This window comes from Triticum dicoccoides, chromosome 2A, assembly GCF_002162155.2.
Source record: "Triticum dicoccoides isolate Atlit2015 ecotype Zavitan chromosome 2A, WEW_v2.0, whole genome shotgun sequence".
In the NCBI taxonomy this organism is placed as follows: Eukaryota; Viridiplantae; Streptophyta; class Magnoliopsida; order Poales; family Poaceae; genus Triticum; species Triticum dicoccoides.
The window spans coordinates 766,787,532-766,803,639 of NC_041382.1; positions in this window are offsets into that span (position 1 = coordinate 766,787,532).

A 16,108-nucleotide genomic window follows, 5' to 3' on the forward strand; every position below is an offset into this window, starting at 1 on the left:
AAGGGGCCTAGAAGTGCCTACTACTACACCACACTACACTTGGCTCTACACATTTACAGAGCTTACCCCTATCCAGTGTCTGGCAGAACGTTGGGGGCTTCAATCATCGACTCGTTATCCCCATCTCAGCCTAGGCTAACGGAGCCTGACTTATTCAAGGGAGAGAGTGGAGCCTATCAAAGCACTCTTGAGAGTAAGATCCTTGGCCCCTCTTCATTCTCTTCAGGGGTCTCTGCCCACATGGAAGCAGGGCAGAGATGGATAAGATCAAACACGGGAATAAGAAGCATTTGAAATGCCTTTTTGATCATTTTGATAGAGGGGGATGGATAAAGTGGGCAAAACAGACTCACATTTTTCAATCGAAAAGATGGGTACCTTTTTCGTCTCGACAAAGAAAGAATCATGTTGAAAATGCTCCTAACCCCTTCGTAGGGCCGTGTATAGTAAGTGATCCGAACCTGCCTGGAGCGAGCCCCCCTTAGAGGCAAGTGAAGATGGTGAGCCGTATGATGGGTAACTATCTCATGCGGTTCGGAGAGGTTCCGTGCGTCTCCACGTGGGACCCTGCTATTAGTCCGACGTGACGGGCGTGCCCAGGCGCCCCTATATCCGCCCCATATTTGGGCTGGATATGAGGGGTACCGATCAGCCCGGACATTTGAGGTTCGTTTGAGGCGTTCGTCTGGGTTAGATTTTCATGACCAATCAATCTTTGTTTAATCCGTAGCCCCTATTTAGAGTTGCAAATATGAGCAACAGAACCAGTATCAAATACACAGACGCTACTACGAGCATTAGTAAGGTACACATAAATAACATGTATATCAAATATACCTTTCACTTTGCCATCCTTTTTATCCGCCAAATACGTGGGGCAGTTCCGCTTCCAGTGACCAGTCCCTTTGCAGTAGAAGCACTCAATTATAAGATTAAATCCAGACTTGGGCTTCTTCACTTCCCAAAATTCACATATATTCCAAAAAAAAATCCGTTAGTTTTTATCCCGTTTGGACTCCGGTTGATATGGATTTTCTGCGAAACAAAAAACATGCAACAAACAGGAACTGGCGCTAGGCACTTGATCAATATGTTATTCCCAAAAATAGTATAAAAAGTTGTCAAAAGTATATCAAAATTGTATAATATTGACATGGAACAATCAAAAATTATAGATACGACGGAGACGTATCAGCATCCCCAAGCTTAATTCCTGCTCGTTCTCGAGTAGGTAAATGATAAAAAAGATAATTTTTGATGTGGAATGCTATCTAGCATAATCTTGATCATGTAATCTAATCATGACATGAATATTAAGATACGAGTGATTCAAAGCAATAGTCTATCTTTTGACATTAAGACAATGATACTTCAAGCATACTAATAAAGCAATCATGTCTTTTCAAAATAACATGGCCAAAGAAAGTTATCCCTACAAGATCATATGGTCTGGCTATGCTCCATCTTCACCACACAAAATATTCAAATCATGCACAACCCCGATGACAAGCCAAGCAATTGTTTCATACTTTTGACGTTCTCAAACCTTTTCAAGTTTCACACAATACATGAGCGTGAGCCATGGACATAACACTATACGTGGAATAGAATATGGTGGTGGAGGTTGTGTGGAGAAGACAAAAAATGAGAAAGTCTCACATCGACACGACTAATCACACGACACATATAAAAAGGGAAAAAATGTCCGGTGCGACGACATATAAAAATGTCATACTGTTATCGAAATATTGACATATAATTTTGATTGAAATAATATATTTTCATTCATTTATTTTGTGCCACGCTAAGGAAGTAAAAGCCTTAGTTAGTCATTTCAACTAATTACGCTTAGCCTTTTTAAACAAATTGGCCACGTACTTCACTTACACACGTACATATGCATGTGTAGCCTTAGCCATCAGCCCACTCACACATACAAGTAAATGGGACTAAAACATAGTCTAATTAAGCCCATACGGGGTGATGGGACGTTGCCGGTTAATTAGCAATAAAGAAATAGAGAAAAGGAAAGGAGCAGCGCCACGTTCGCACGATCTCACGATCGCACGATCACAGGACGTGGGCGCGCGCATGCGGCCACATCTCTCCGCTGCTCTCCCTCGCTATAAATACATGGTCACCAAGCGTACAAAGAGGTGGGTCTCATTTTCATCTCTCGGTTCTTCATATTTTGTCTCCCATCTGTTGCTAGAATACACACGCAAAGGAAAGAAGAGAAAGAAGCAGGCAGGCGCCGTGCTTGCTAGGAGTTTGAAGGTGAGATTCATGGTTCTCCCTTAGCCCCTGATTTGGCCATTGTGGTACAGATCAGGGAGCTTTCTTCTTCCTCCTCTCCCAAACCTCTGACCCTTGGTTTGGCCATCATGATACAAATCAAGGAGCATGTTTCATCTTTCCAGAATTCTTGCCCTTAATCCGGCCATTGCGGTATAGACTAAGGTGCATGGTTTGATCTATCTCAAAATTTTGTCTTTGGTTTGGCCATTTTGGTACAGACTAAAGAGCATGTTACATTCATCCCAAATTTTTGTCCTTGGTTCGGCCATCACGGTACAAACCAAGGAGCATGTTATATCTACCCCAAACTTTCGCCTTCGGCTCGGCCATCGCGGTAAGAGTCAAGGAGCATGCATGGTTCTTGTAAGCACGGTTTCTTTAAATGTTGCGTGCGCTTCGTCCTATTGATCTCTGTCTTGGTTCGGTCCCCTTAGCGATACAAACCAAGATGAACACCTCGTTCCTTGGTTTGGTCTCTATACGTGGATACAAACCAAGAGAGTGTCATAAGTGCGAAAACCTCATAAAAATTGCACTAATTTGGTCATCATAAAAAAATGGATATGACTAAGTTGGAATGAAACTACGAACAAGCTAAACTGAACTCATGATAACCTTTTGTTTGGTTGCGCTACGGGCATTATGTGTCACGCTAGTTGCAATACAAACAAGAGCATAAAAATGTATTCCCTCACTTGGTTACGCTGCACGCGGGCATTATCTTAACGCCACATGGTGTTAGTAGTAATACGAGCAGGGCAAAACTTAATTGAAACATGTGTTCATGATACACACCTAGAAATCAAAATCATGCAAGATGAATTATAAAACACGTTGCATCATGAAAACCAATCTTACTTGGTTATGTTGCACACGGGCATTATCTTAATGCCACGCGGTGCTAGTAGTAATACAAGTGAGAGAAAATTAAATAAAATATTCAGGCCACATATTTGGTCCAAAGTCAAATAAAATATGGCATGAAATGCTCCAATGCTATAAGAGCCTAAACTATTAGCATCATCATAAATGGATATCACAAACTCACTTTACTTGGGTTATGCTACACACTAGCGCCAATAAAATGACGCTATGTGGAGTTAGTGCTAATACCATGTCAGGTACAAACATAAACAAAAATGATAAATGTCAGATGACTCATGCAACACAATAATTGCTCCACAAACCTTTGCTTGGTTACGCTACACGCGGGCATTATCTTAGTGCTACGCGGTGTTAGCAGTAATACGAGTAAAACAGAACTTAATAAAAAATAAGTTCACTCCACAGCTACATATGCATACAAAATTCATGCAAAATACATGATAAGGCATATTCCATGTAGCCCACATAAGCTTTAAACAAACAAAAAGTATCATAAGCAAATTCTACTCAGGTTAGGCTTGATACTGGGCGGATTCAGAGTCAACAAAATATGGCACATATCATATGCACCATAAAAAGCATCAATATTGTGTCAGAAAGCTTCAGTCTGTTACGCTACACGCGGGCACCACATCAGTATCGCGCGGTGATAGTAGTAATGTGAAGACGCAAAACTTATTAAAATTGGCACGTCACATATATACATGCCACCAAAACCAAAGAGGTCATATAAAAATCCTAAAATCATATGCACCATAAAAATCATCAATATTGTGTCAGAAAGCTTCAGTCCGTTATGCTACACGCGGGCACCACATCAGTGTCGCGCGGTGATAGTAGTAATGTGATGATGCAAAACTTATTAAAATTGGCATGTCACATATATGCATGCCACCAAAACCAAAGAGGTCATATAAAAATCCTAAAGAAAAATACATACCCATATCCTATGTGCCAAACGTAGGATAAAACTAAGCCTAGCCAAAACCAACCTTCATTCTGCACCATCATATAAATGAGGTTGAACACAAATAAATTTGTTGCATGTTAGGAAAATATATACTCCAACATATCAAACATGAAATCATGGAGAAGTACTTGCATGAAAGCAAACTTCAAGTACCCAAGCAGGAGTGCATCGAAGATCGCGAGGAGGATTTTTCTTGTAGCATATTGTAATAGGAATGTGTTGCAATCTTATGTAATAGATATGTTGGAATTCTTAATCAGGGGTTTTCTCTTCGGAGATGTAATTAACAGAATTTTTATGTAAATTAAGAGTTCTGGAAATAAAGTACCTGCAATGTTTGATCCTATTTTTATTGTATGCATTTAAATTTCATTCTGTATCAATGACGTGGACGCGTGTTCTCACGCCCGCCATTTTCCCATCATCAGATTCTGGCACGCCCAGTGGGACATATTTCTCCCCTCATCTTCGAATTCCAACATAGGATTGCAACATATGAATTACATGAAGTATATAAACATTTAGTATGGTAAATATACTCAAAGAAAACTGATATAAAGTTTTCTTTATTCGAAGGTATGGATGGTCAAGTGCCGCGGTCAGTCACGCTCCGCATTGGAGACATTTGGCTTGATGTGCCAGTTGGTCCATGTGTGGATTCAACAAATCAGCATCTGGATAGTATGACTGCATTACCAACTGAACGTGACCAAGGAATGGAAGTCTTCTCTCCACTCAAGTTTGGGGGAAGTATGAGGGCAGACAAAGAAGGAAAAGGGAAGACAATGGACAAACTCCACTATGAGCAACCTATGAATGGGGGCAATACCATGGTTATATTTCCCTCCTCATCGTTTCTGCATGGAAGGACGTCAGAGGTTCAGAGTAAAGGTCAAGTTGATGCTTCAGAGGCTATTCTTCCGCTGGCCGATAAATCCATTGGAGAATGCTCTGAGACAGTTCTCAAGTCTCCCCTTGAATGCAATAAAAATCACCCAAATTCCCATGGCTATGAAACATGTCATGTGAACCCAACATCAACATTGTCAAGTTCCTTGTCGTCATCAACACCCGTTGCATATGATTCCTCTCTGATTTTGTTGGATTCGGTGTGCCATCAACCTCAACAAAGAAATGTTCGCCAGGTCAACCTTCACAATGTTAAGGTCGGGAAAGTCCGTATCCAATTCCCAAAGAGCGTGGACAACAATCATCCAGACCGCCTTTTTCATATCAACAAGGGTGGTATAAGAATTCATACTACGGTGACTAGAAACCCTTCAACAGTTGTTGCCTTCATCAGGTTCATCTGGAAAAAGTATCTTAATCATGCCAAGTGCCGTGTTGTCGGCCTCGACTGTGAATACACTAGATATGTCCACAACAAAGAGTGTAAGAAGCTTCCACTTGAGCAACAACTTTCTCTCTCTAATCAAGATCCACAAGGTGCTGCTGTCTTGCAGCTTTGTGTGGGCAAGCATTGCCTAATTTACCACCTATACCAGGCTCGTGCCAGGAGTTTTATCCCTCTACTTCTGCGCAGCTTCCTTGACAATGAAATAGTCGAATTTGCGGGTGCCACCATTGGCAATGACATAGAAGAACTCAAGTTCTATAACTTGGGTATCAAAAAACCTGTTGATGTTCAGGGACTGGGTATCAAGGTTCCTAACCAAAAAGTAGGCAATTTGGCTTCATTGGAGAAGCTAGCAAAGAAGGTTGCAAACATAAGTCTTAACAAGGACAAAAGCATCACTATTAGTCAGTGGGAAAAGTCCAACCTGGACCATGACCAGATCAAGTATGCATGCCTGGATGCCTATGCGAGCTTCGAGGTTTATAGGCGACATTCCAACATAACTGGTTATCTTAGGACCCGCTGAAATGTTTGTTCCTGAGTGAAATATGTAACCAGTTATCTTAGTGCATGTTGAAATGTTTGTTCCTAGGTGAAATATGTAAGAAAAAGGTTGTTCAGTCTTTATCAACGAAAAGGATGTACATGACCATTGTTTCTTTATATTATGGTTATGACTATTTCACTAGGTGCATTTTCTAATATGATGATGCAGGAAAGAAAATGTTGTATCATCATAATTCTGTTCTCATAGAAGACAAGTGAATCTGAAGGGAAATGACATATATTTTGCATTAATGCCTGCAATACAAATGTTGCTTCATTATGTGCACCTAATTAAAAAAAATCACACACAAAAATACTCCAACAACTTATGAGTCTAAACCGTGATGCAGAAAAAGGGAACATACTCCAATACCTCACGAGTATAAACTATGGTATAAAACATATATTACTCCAACAACTTATGAGTCTAAACTGTGATGCAGAAAAAGGGAACATACTCCAATACCTCACAAGTATAAACTGTGGTATAAAACATATATTACTCCAACAACTTATGAGTCTAAACTGTGATGCAGAAAAAGGGAACATACTCCAATACCTCACAAGTATAAATTGTGGTATAAAACATATATTACTCCAAGAACTTACGAGTATAATCCGTGATGCAAAAAAATCATCAAACATACTCCAATACCTCACGAGTATAAACTGTGGTATAAAACATATATTACTCCAAGAACTTACGAGTATAAACTGCGATGCAAAAAAATCATCAAACATACTCCATACCCTCATGAGTATAAAATGGGGCTCACAAAAAATCACTCCATAGCCTCACGAGTCTAAACCGGGGCACCCAAAAAAAATACACTCCAATAAACTTGCGAGTCTAAACTGTGATAAAAATATTACTCCATACCCTCATAAGTATAAACTAGGGCTCCCAAAAATATTACTCCATACCCTCAGGAGTCTAAACTGGGGCACAAAACAATTAATTACTCCAACGACTGACGAGTATAAACTGTGATGCAAAGAAAAGAAATCATCAAGTGCACTCCATACCCTCATGAGTCTAAACTGGGGCACCCAAAAAATACACTCCAATAAACTTACGAATCTAATCTGTGATAGAAAAAAAAATTACTCCATACCCTCATGAATATAAATTGAGGCACATAAAATAAAAATACTGCATACCCTCATGAGTCTAAACTGGGGCACCCCAAAAAATATATCTACTCCATACCATCACGAGTATAAACTGGGGCAAATAAAATAAAAAATACTCCATAGCTTCACGAGTTTAAACTGGGGCACCCAAAAAAATATCTACTCCACATCCTCATGAGTATAAACTAGGGAAGACAAAAAAAATACTCCAACATCTTAAGAGTATAAACTGTGCTGCAATAAATCGACGGAAATCAAATATTCATCAAAAAATTGAAGTTCCAACGTGTGCATCTGGGAGTAAATACTCCTAACATCATATTAAATAACCATATGTCTAAAATGGCTCCAATGCTGCAAGAGACAAAACTGCGAGCATACATTGTTCTCTCGAGCAAAAGGTGCAAGATCAATCATATTTCGCCAAAACTTGCCTCACAGGCTCAAACTAGAAATGCAATTATGCGTAAAAAATCATTGTATTGTCAGCCTACATAATGATTGATCTAAATTTCAGAAGTGTTTCTAGAAAATAGCAAAAGCACTCATAATAAAGTGGCTAAAGCCCACCCGGGAGTACCACCGAAATAGAAAAAGGGTCAATTACGCTCCTTTGTTTTTTTTGAACGGAAATATGTTAACAATAAACAATATCTTCTGTGAAATCGTAGTAAGTCAAAGAACAATCAATTTCAAACATATGAGCCAATGCCATATCAACATAAGCAAGGTCATCAAAATAACTCTCTAATGCTTAACAAGATAAAAGTATAAGCATGGATATTCTCTTTATAGAAAAAAGCCCACTCTTTCATGAGTCTTGCGACAAACCAAACTAATAGCATCATCTTTTCAAAAAAAAGGTGGCGTGAATTAACAAAAATAATAGTCAATAAATATGATCAAATTAACAAATACATACAAAAGGGATACCATTAAAATATGGTGGTAAATCAAGAGCATTGGAACAGGGGCACCATCATCCAAGGATGCTACATGTGTATCCAATGGCACATAAGGAAAATGCACACTCAATATCTAGTGCAAAACAAAATTCCTCCCAACAGGTTGGCGATAAATCCAATGTTGCCATATCCTAAAATACTGGAGGCAAACCCATCTCTAGTGCAAAACAAAATTCCTCCCAACAAGTTGACGATAAATCCAATCTTGCCATACCCGAAAATACTGGAGGCAAACCCCTCAAAAATTCTGGAAAATAATTATATATATGTCAACACACATGCTTCCGAATTTCTCAACAAAAAAGATGTGGCTGAGCTCATACCATGATCTTTCATGTGGTATAGAATGCTAATGGTGCATTGTAGTGCAACCAGACATCAAACCCAGTGAGCTTCAGGTTACATATAGTTATGCCAATTTTCATGCAGAACAAATTCTGCGGGTTGAGGAGTGACTTCTGTTGAGGAGCAGTTATCTCAATTAAATGTTTTATTCCATTAAAACTAGGAGGAATATCCATACCTTGGTAATAAATAACACATCCTCAAGCAAAGAAAATTATGTATCTCCTTGTGTCACTCTTGAGATAATAAAATAGGTGATTTCCCAGCAAGCCAAGACTCAATATATGGAGACATAGCATGCCAACTGGCCAAGGTATGGCAAACCATACCCTCCATATGGTGGTTTGACTCCTTTTCCAATCGAATGTTATCATATAGCTCATATAGTTGTCGCGTACCCAGATTCGACATGTAGCAAAGCTATATTCTTTCGACAATTGTTCAAATTTCATCGGGACTAATTGTCTCCTTGGAACAAAAAATAGTTACAACCATGATCGATAAGGACTCGAAAAAATGCAAGATGTCCTTCTCTGATATTTTGTAACACACAAAAAATTTCGCATGTTTCCCCAAATTGGCCTATACAAAGAAAAAGCTGAACAAAATTGCTTTCTAAGTTATTATTAGGTGGAAAATTTAAGCCTTAGTGTGAACAACAATTCATTGAGGTTTCCACAATATGGATGTCGGTGGATAGTCTCCTACCAAGTGTGTTGGCACTTACAAGGGGTGTGACCAATCTCTTTTGAGGACTTGGCCCTGAAAGCCACCGACATAGGAAACGATGAAGAAAAAGTTGCTCATCGAAATCATTCCATTGATTGAGCCATGACTACAAACAGTCAGAGTTACAACAAAAATGAGCAAAAAAAGATACTCCAACATAAATTATTGGCACCATGCAAACACATCGACAAAAAATACTTTGATGTTACGCAAAGCATGATTCGCTGGCAACATGACTACAAAAGCATGAGATGTGTATCCTTCATATGGAAACTATAAGCTCACAGGCTATACGAGTATAAACTAGTAGGCATATATAAAGAGAAAAAGATATAATGCTCCAATTCTATATGAGCCTAAACTACAAGCGTCGTGTGAAACTTTGAACACACATAAAAATGCACTAATGCTATATGATGCTAAATTGTAAGCATGTTTTAATAATATTAAATTTGATTAAACCATCATGGGTTTAAACTCCGAAGTGTTAAGTTGTGCGCTCCAAAAAAAGTTCCGAGACGAAATTGAAATTAAAAAATGCATTGTGTGGATAAAATTGCACAACCACTTAGCTGGCGCACGATTGACTAAAAAATCACGAGCCCATATACTCACGGGCAATGCTATAAACACAAGAAATAAGTATAATCAAGTTTCAAGCTCTGGGCCCGAGTCAAAAAAAAAATTCTCTTCGAACCCAGACCTCGAGGGGCATCTGTTGACATGGATTTTGACCAAGATAAAATGAAATGCATAAACCATATAAAATATTAAAATATAAATACAAAACGGCAAAAAATCTGTTTTATCATGAAGACAAAATATTACTTAAAAATATAATTGACCGCTCAAATTGAGGACTGAAAAGATAGGCATATGATATATTTCTGAATGTCGATTATGCACGCATTAAACCGACAATTATAAGATATGACGAAACAAATAAACAGTTGTTAAGTTTTCTCCTATGGAAAAATGGAGGACGTAGGGTTTATATGTACGCGCACCAACACATTGCTCGCCTACATATACGCCATCACCAGCGGCGGAATTCTAATGTTCATATAAATTTAAATTTTCAAAGGCAGTGTTGATATTACTAAAATATTGGATCACAGAGTAAAATTGGACATTATTCCAGCACTGTTAACATAATATCACACGACACATATAAAAAGGGAAAAATTCCGGTGCGACGACATATAAAAAATGTCATACTGTTATTGAAATATTGGCATATAATTTTGATTGAAATAATATATTTTCATAAATTTATTTTGTGCCACGCTAAGGAAGTAAAAGCCTTAGTTAGCCATTTCAACTAATTAGGCTTAACCTTTTTAAACAAATTGGCCACGTACTTCACTTACACACGTACATATGCATGTGTAGCCTCAACCATCAGCCCACTCACACATACAAGTAAATGGGACTAAAACATAGCCTAATTAAGCCAATACGGGGTGATGGGACGTTGCCGGTTAATTAGCAATAAAGAAATAGAGAAAAGGAAAGGAGCAGCGCCACGTTCGCACGATCTCACGATCGCACGATCACAGGACGTGGGCGCGCGCATGCAGCCACATCTCTCCGCTGCTCTCCCTCGCTATAAATACATGGTCACCAAGCGCACAAAGAGGTGGGTCTCATTTTCATCTCTCGGTTCTTCATATTTTGTCTCCCATCTGCTGCTAGAATACACACACAAAGGAAAGAAGAGAAAGAAGCAGGAAGGCGCCGTGCTTGCTAGGAGTTTGAAGGTGAGATTCATGGTTCTCCCCTAGCCCCTGATTTGGCCATTGTGGTACAGATCAGGGAGCTTTCTTCTTCCTCCTCTCCCAAACCTCTGACCCTTGGTTTGGCCATCATGGTACAAATCAAGGAGCATGTTTCATCTTCCCAGAATTCTTGCCCTTAATCCGGCCATTGCGGTATAGACTAAGGTGCATGGTTTAATCTATCTCAAAATTTTGTCTTTGGTTTGGCCATTTTGGTACAGACTAAAGAGCATGTTACATTCATCCCAAATTTTTGTCCTTGGTTCGGCCATCACGGTACAAACCAAGGAGCATGTTATATCTACCCCAAACTTTCACCTTCGGCTCGACCATCGCGGTAAGAGTCAAGAAGCATGCATGGTTCTTGTAAGCACGGTTCCTTTAAATGTTGCGTGCGCTTCGTCCTATTGATCTCCGTCTTGGTTCAGTCCCCTTAGCGATACAAACCAAGATGAACGCCTCGTTCCTTGGTTTGGTCTCTATACGTGGATACAAACCAAGAGAGTGTCATAAGTGCGAAAACCTCATAAAAATTGCACTAATTTGGTCATCATAAAAAAATGGATATGACTAAGTTGGAATGAAACTACGAACACGCTAAACTGAACTCATGATAACCTTTTGTTTGGTTGCGCTACGGGCATTATGTGTCACGCTAGTTGCAATACAAACAAGAGCATAAAAATATATTCCCTCACTTGGTTACGCTGCACGCGGGCATTATCTTAACGCCACGTGGTGTTAGTAGTAATACGAGCAGGGCAAAACTTAATTGAAACATGTGTTCATGATACACACCTAGAAATCAAAATCATGCAAGATGAATTATAAAACATGTTGCATCATAAAAACCAATCTTACTTGGTTATGTTGCACGCGGGCATTATCTTAATGCCACGCGGTGCTAGTAGTAATACAAGTGAGAGAAAATTAAATAAAATATTCAGGACACATATTTGGTCCAAAGTCAAATAAAATATGGCATGAAATGCTCCAATGCTATAAGAGCCTAAACTATTAGCATCATCATAAATGGATATCACAAACTCACTTTACTTGGGTTATGCTACACACTAGCGCCAATGAAATGACGCTATGTGGAGTTAGTGCTAATACCATGTCAGGTACAAACATAAACAAAAATGATAAATGTCAGATGACTCATGCAACACAATAATTGCTCCACAAACCTTTGCTTGGTTACGCTACACGCGGGCATTATCTTAGTGCTACGCGGTGTTAGCAGTAATACGAGTAAAACAGAACTTAATAAAAAATAAGTTCACTCCACATCTACATATGCATACAAAATTCATGCAAAATACATGATAAGGCATATTCCATGTAGCCCACATAGGCTTTAAACAAACAAAAAGTATCATAAGCAAATTCTACTCAGGTTAGGCTTCATACTGGGCAGATTCAGAGTCAACAAAATATGGCACATATCATATGCACCATAAAAAGCATCAATATTGTGTCAAAAAGCTTCAATCTGTTACGCTACACGCGGGCACCACATCAGTGTCGCGTGGTGATAGTAGTAATGTGATGACGCAAAACTTATTAAAATTGGCATGTCACATATATACATGCCACCAAAACCAAAGAGGTCATATAAAAATCCTAAAATCATATGCACCATAAAAATCATCAATATTGTGTCAGAAAGCTTCAGTCCGTTACGCTACACGCGGGCACCACATCAGTGTCGCGCGGTGATAATAGTAATCTGATGATGCAAAACTTATTAAAATTGGCATGTCACATATATGCATGCCACCAAAACCAAAGAGGTCATATAAAAATCCTAAAGGAAAATACATACCCATATCCTATGTGCCAAACGTAGGATAAAACTAAGCCTAGCCAAAACCAACCTTCATTCTGCACCATCATATAAATGAGGTTGAACACAAATAAATTTGTTGCATGTTAGGAAAATATATACTCCAACATATCAAACATGAAATCATGGAGAAGTACTTGCATGAAAGCAAACTTCAAGTACCCAAGCAGGAGTGCATCGAAGATCGTGAGGAGGATTTTTCTTGTAGCATATTGTAATAGGAATGTGTTGCAATCTTATGTAATAGATATGTTGGAATTCTTAATCAGGGGTTTTCTCTTCGGAGATGTAATTAACAGAATTTTTATGGAAATGTAAGAGTTCTGGAAATAAAGTACCTGCAATGTTTGATCCTATTTTTATTGTATGCATTTAAATTTCATTCTGTATCAATAACGTGGACGCGTGTTCTCACGCCCGCCATTTTCCCGTCATCAAATATTACAACTCGATACTAGAACAAAGATATGACTCTATATGAATGCCTCCGGCGGTGTACCGGGATGTGCAATGATCTAGCTTAGCAATGTCATTAAAAAATGGACAAGCCATGAAAACATCATGCTAGCTATCTTACGCTCATGCAAAGCAATATAAAAATGAATGCTCAAGTTATGTATATGATGATGATGGAACTTGCATGGAAATATATCTCGGAATGGCTATGGAAATGCCATGATAGGTAGGTATGGTGGCTGTTTTGAGGAAGATATAAGGAGGGTTATGTGTGATAGAGCGTATCGTATCACGAGGTTTGGATGCACCGGCGAAGTTTGCACCAACTCTCGAGGTGAGAAAGGGCAATGCACGATACCGAAGAGGCTATCAATGATGGAAGGGTGAGTGTGCGTATAATCCATGGACTCAACATTAGTCATAAAGAACTCACATACTTATTGCAAAAATCTATTAGTCATTGAAACAAAGTACTACACGCATGCTCCTAGGGGGATAGATTGGTAGGAAAAGACCATCGCTCGTCCCCGACCGCCACTCATAAGGAAGACAATCAATAAATACCTCATGCCCAACCTCGTTACATAACGGTTCACCATACGTGCATGCTACGGGGATCACAAACTTCAACACAAGTATTTCTACAATCCACAACTAACCACTAGCATGACTCTAATATCACCATATTTATATCGCAAAACTATTGCAAGGAATCAAACATACCATATTCAGTGATCTACAAGTTTTATGTAGGATTTTATGACTAACCATGTGAATGACCAGTTCCTGTCATCTCTCTAAATAGATATAAGTGAAGCAAGAGAGTTTAATACTTTCTACAAAAGATATGCCCATGCTCTAACAAATATAAGTGAAGCAAAAAAGCATTCTACAAATGGCGGTTTTCTATGTGGAGAGAAACAAGCAATCCAAACCTCAAAAGATATAAGTGAAGCACATGAAGCATTCTATAAAGCCATACTCAAAAGATATAAGTGAAGTGTAATGAGCATTCTATAAATCAACCAAGTACTATCTCATACCAGCATGGTGCATCAAAGAAAAGTGAAAACTAAATGCAAAAGACGCTCCAAGATTTACGCATATCATGTGACGAATAAAAATATAGCTCCAAGTGAAATTACCGATGATCGTTAGAAGAAAGAGGGGATGCCTTCCGGGGCATCCCCAAGCTTGGTTGCTTGGGAGTCCTTGAATATTTCCTTGGGGTGCCTCGGGCATCCCCAAGCTTAGGCTCTTGCCACTCCTTATTCCTTCATCCATCATGATCTCTCCCAAAACTTGAAAACTTCAATCACACAAAACTTAACGGAAAGTTCGGTAAGATCCGTTAGTATAATAAAGCAAATCACTTCGCTAAGTACTATTGCAAACCAATTCATATTTTGTTTTTGCATTGTATCTACTGTAATATAACTTTTCCATGGCTTAATCCACTGATAGAAATCGATAGTTTCATCAAAACAAGAAAACTATGCATCAAAAACAGAACCTGTCTTAAACAGGACAGTCTGTAGTAATCTGAACATTCACCATATTTCTGGTACTCCAAAAATTCTGAAAAAATTAGGAAAAATAAAAATTTTGTATAGAAAGACAGTCCAAAAAGTTTCAGAACCGTTTGACGTTCCAGGGAAAAAAATGTAAAATTGCGCACTACAGCCAAAGTTTCTGTTTTGCACCGCACAAACCAACAAGCAATGTAAACATCCTAAAGGCAAATTTTGGCACATTATTTTTATTTTTAAACTTTATAAAAGCACACAATAGAAATAAATGACTCTCTAAAGCTTCCGGGTTGTCTCCCTGGCATCGCTTTCTTTAAAGCCATTAAGCTAGGCATATAGTGCTCAAGTAATGGATCCACCCGGATCCCAAGGTATATCAAAGCCAATTTTAATTAACAATGATTTGTGATTTAGTAGTGAGCACAAAGCAACATATATCATGTAATGACGAAGTCTAACTCTCTTCCTATGCATCGGCATGTCATACAAGAACAATTCATGCACATCAAGTAAAGGCCAATACATAGCATAAGCAGTTTCTTGCAATTCTATCATGTTGGAAACATAAAGATGCGGAGATGTAGTTCCTCTCTCATAATAATTGCAAGTAGGAGCAGAAAGCACATGCATATTATATCTATCAAAATCATCATGTGTAGTAGTAAAACACAACCCATTAGTATAATCCTTAATAAGGGCAAACTTCTCCGATATAGTGTAGTCGGGAGAATTCAAAAAGATAATAGGACTATCATGCGTGGGTGCAATAGCAACAATTTCATGTTTAACATAAGGAACTATAGCAAGTTCATATCCATAAGCATAATTCATATTGGCATCTTGGCCACAAGCATATCAAGCATCATCAAAAAGGGATATTTCAAAAGAATCAACGGGATCATAACAATCATCACAGCAATCATCATTCGGTAAGCACGAAGGGAAATTAAACAATGTATGAGTTGACGAGTTACTCTCATTAGAAGGTGGGCACGGGTAGCTAATACGCTCTTCCTCCTTTTGTTCTTCGCTCTCCTCATCATCTTTTCCATCCAATGAGCTCACAGTTTCATCAATTTCTTCTTCCATAGACTCCTGCAAAATATTAGTCTTTTCTCGGATAGCGGAGACTTTCTCAATAAATTCATCAATATCATAATTGTATTTATAATTCTCATAGCAATATTTAAGGATAGCTAAATTTTCAGGTCTATAAACTGAATCATCAAAATCTTCAAACTCTTTAAACAAAGATTCAATTTCATAA